The following is a 4,390-nucleotide window of genomic DNA, read 5'->3' as shown; positions in this document are numbered from 1 at the left end:
AATTCTTCTATTTAGAAAAATTTAACCCCAGTATACCTTATCAGTTTATTATCACTTAGTTAGGCCCCAAAGTGGGTCTGACTAAATTTTTTTTTAATTTTTGAACAACTAAAATGCCAAGGTGATCCATCGACCTTTTTAGACTGATTGGAATCAATTTTAATCATAGAATGATCATTAAAAACTCAATTTATCACTTTCTACAAACTATGAGTTTGGTGCCAGGAGGTCTATTGACTACCTTTAAATACTGACCCGAACAACTGACCAGGCTCTGAAACCTGACCTACTGATTCTTTGCCCCATATACTTTCACCCTGTCAAATCTCATCTTATGATGAATTCGTAGTCAAAACATATTTGTTGTCAAAGTTGCATTCTCAGAATTACCTGCAAGATAAATACGTCAGAAAGAAATAAACTAGGTTCAGAATTGGCTTGGAAAACTAGGCAAATGAGCACATGGGGAAATGAAAATTGGGACACTCATTCTCTGTTATGAGGAAATTATAGATCTACAATTTAGTCTCATGATGAATAACAAGGCACAAATGGCGATCAGTCAAAGTGGGCTACTCAAAATTTTGCAACTAGGAACACTGACTGAAAAGTGATTTTGGCAAACATAATTGTCCTAGAAAAGTGTGTCTATGGATTCGTCATGACTTGCAAACTGACACACTTGGAGTATCTTTAGAGGAAAATACAATGGTATGATCCATTAGATCTTGGCTATCATGGATTTCAAGTTATAATGCTACGAACAGGGGTACTAGAAAATCTACAAGTGTTGACACCAGTAAAACTTTAGATATTCCATTTGGAATTGCATTTGAAAATTGATCAAACGAATTGGTCATAAGCTAAAAATTGAAACATAGCAAGTCTCTGACATCTAAAATGTAATGCAAAAGGAATTTTAGCATTTTGGTCAACTGGTCAAAAGTTATAGCACGTCAAACAGGGCTTCCAAGAATTATGTGCAATGTGCATCAGCATGACAAATTTAAATGAAAAACTTTGAGGGATTCAAAACCTAGTCAAACAGACTCAAAATGACTCAAAATTTGAAACGTAGGTTCTCAAGTATGGACACTAGATGTTCCCAAAGTGGCAAGTCACAAAAAAATTTTGAGTGCAAGATATTCATTTGCAAACCAGGTCTCCTATTACTATTTGACACTTAGGGTAAAATACAGAAATGATGCCACCTCAAAATAGGACTTCACGAAATGGATCAAAATGTCAATCTAAATTTATGGAACAGGTAGACATGCTGAATGGAAGGTGTTAGAAACATTGAACACCTTTTAGGCCTCAAAGGTACAATCGGGTACGTTTGCGTTTATGGGGCTTTCATAGGCTTGACTTGATTCAAAATCATAAATGGACGCTCAAAATGTGAAAGTAATTTTTAGCTCCAATAGTGGCTCTATCTAGGAATGCATGTCCCTTGTGGGCATGGCAAGATTTCAGATCTCTGGGTGAAGTAGACCACACACTTGACTAGCAAAACTTCCTCCAACAACTTTATTAAAAACAGGGAAACAACTACAACTACCAAGATTATGTACACACGATGGCCCTAGGCCACTGAACTTCAACAAAACTATTTACCTCTATCATATACCTAATTTTTATTCCTTTCATCATGAGGTAAACTGATATTATTACTTATATCAGCTTCACTAATCAGATTAACATTCTGAAACGAATCACTTAGCAAAATTGAATCTACAACTTCACTTTCATAATGCATATAAAAACTTGTTTCATTCTCAACCACTTGCTCATTATAAAAGCACTGATCAGCATGCTCATACATATCAGACTGAAAATAAAAACTCTCTTCAATTAATGATTCATGCATGCTATCATTTTCAAATATGAAGGCTTCATATTCAACTCGGGGAAAAGGATCACACATACCTTGAAAATGTGTTTCCTTATGCATAATTAGATGATATTCAAATGAACATTTTGACTTGTACTCACATATATCATCAACGTCAAAATTTGAGACTAATCCATAATCTTCAAATGGTTCTTCACAATCAGCAAACAGGTTAGTCTTCACATCAAAGAGTTCATCATGAACCTCATTGCAAGGTGCATACTGATTTTCAGAAACAACTTTGTCAAATGTCATGTCATTTACCTCATCAAATGCAATATAATCATCAGTTTTACTATCATACTTAGAAGAAGAACAATTTGATTTCTCATAGCAGGTGGATAAAGCATCATCATTAAACTTATTCTCAACTAAATCTGAATTGTCCATGTGTTCTTCAAAAAGAGGATTGATAACTCCATGCAAAGTGCCTCTGTAGACATTAGGACAAGTGATGTGCTGATCAACATCAAACTCCTCACCATATAATGGATTAGTGAAAACTTTAAAACCATATCTAACATCATTGTCATGGACACTTTCAACATATGAAGAAAAATTAGAACTGCATGAAGACTCAATATCCACTCCGTCAACGAAGCATGTAGAATACAAATCAAAGTTACTTTCATTGTCTCCATATAGGTGATTCAAATGTCTTGCAAGAAATTCATCATTTATCTTACCAATAGGTGCTAATGTATTAATCTTAGTATTAATCACATACTGATCATTGTATATGAGCAATGTTAGTATGCTAATAGAAACCAAGTTTGAATAAAGCTTCTACAAACTAAACAAAATTCATAAACTTCAAGATAGACTAAGATGAGCTCTCAATTGAGAATATGAGTCATTAATGGGCTCTCTCAATAAGAAGCTCTCTTGTTGAGTGGCTTTGTCTAAATAGATAGGATGTATGCTCAAGCTTATGCTTCAAATGGAGTTGGAATTTGGGTCTAGGTGTATGGTTTTGATGTAAATTGGCTTCTTAAAATGGAATTATGACTTTACTTCATGGATTGTGTTATTTTGCAAAGGGGAAGGATCCAATTTATAGGCAAGAGGCTTGAGGGATTGAGGGCTAAGATGCAAGGATGGGAAAAAGCTCATGGATGGCTCAGATTGCATGAGAGGAGAGCACATGGATTGTGCTTCCTTATAGCCAATCAAGGAGTGACACATGTCACATGGTGAGAGGATTGAGAAAAAGGGAAGGATGAGTCAACAAAGGAGGCTCAAGGGATAAAATCTTCATAAAGACCCTCATAATGGCTTGTAAGAGCAATAAAAGGGCTTGGAAGAGTCATTTATGGCCTAGTGGGCTTCATAAAGTTTTATGTTTGAGATATTTTGAGAGAGATGAGAGAAATTTTGACTTGGGCTTGATTAGGAGGGTTTTAAGCTTGCTTAGGATTGTGCAAATGATTATAGGATGGATTAGGATGGTTTAGGATTAGCTTAGGGATAGGCAAGTGGATGGCATTTAATGAGGGTGGGTGAAGGAGGAGATATTTGTTAACTTTGGCTTGGGTTAGTAAGTTTTAACCCATGTTTAGGGAATGTGACAAGGTTAGGAGGGGATTAGGATTAGGTTTAAAGACATCTTCTAGAAGAGTCTAGACTTTGGATGAGGATAAAGACTTTCTAGAATAGTCTAGAACTTCCTAGGATGAGGATGAAGACTTTCTAGAAGAGTCTAGAACTTCTTAGGATGACGATAAATTAGATTTTTAGGAAATAAATAAAGTTTTATTTATTTCAAGGGTTTGGGTTGAGGAGATATTTATAAAACTTTTTTAATAAACATGAGGATTAATATTTAATCTTAATTAAATATTTTGAGTTGGGATTAGGGGTAGGAAATGATGGGATTAGCCTTTAATCAAAATTAAAGAAAGATTAGAAGATTTTGGAAGATGTTAGTGGTCTTAAGGAAATTGGCCAAGTTTTGGGCAAAAAATAATTTTTTTATTTATTTTGGGTTTTTTGGTCAATTTATTAATTAAATAATTAATACAGAATGAAATAATGTTTAAATAAGATTTAAACATTTTTGGGAGGGATTCCTTGATTAAATATTTTTAATTAAGATAAAGGGATTTAATAGGATTAAATGATTAAATTAATTAAATAAATAATTAATTAATAAATGATGATGTCATCAGGAATTTTTCAGAAAATAAAAATATTTTATTTTCTAAAGGTTTTTAGGTGTCTACAATCATCACTATATGCATCTTCAAGACACTCTTCTACACAATTAGTTAATACGTCTCTATGGATAACCTCTTTGTCTTCATATTGTGTAGACACATTTTCTTCATAACTTTCAATCTCAAATTGATTTACACAATTTTGAACAAGAAATTTGCTTTTAGATTTAAGAAAAGAATTCATACCTTTACTGACATAAGAATACTCACTCTCATCATTGCTTTCTTCTTCCCAACCAGCATCTGATTCACATGAGGACACATATGTACTAGCACAATC

The sequence above is a fragment of the Cupressus sempervirens genome, chromosome 9, assembly GCF_028749045.1.
Source record: "Cupressus sempervirens isolate cs-2001-9-10 chromosome 9, ASM2874904v1, whole genome shotgun sequence".
Classification (NCBI taxonomy): domain Eukaryota; kingdom Viridiplantae; phylum Streptophyta; class Pinopsida; order Cupressales; family Cupressaceae; genus Cupressus; species Cupressus sempervirens.
The sequence above is the reverse complement of the archived record's forward strand: the minus strand, read 5'-3'. Positions refer to the sequence as shown.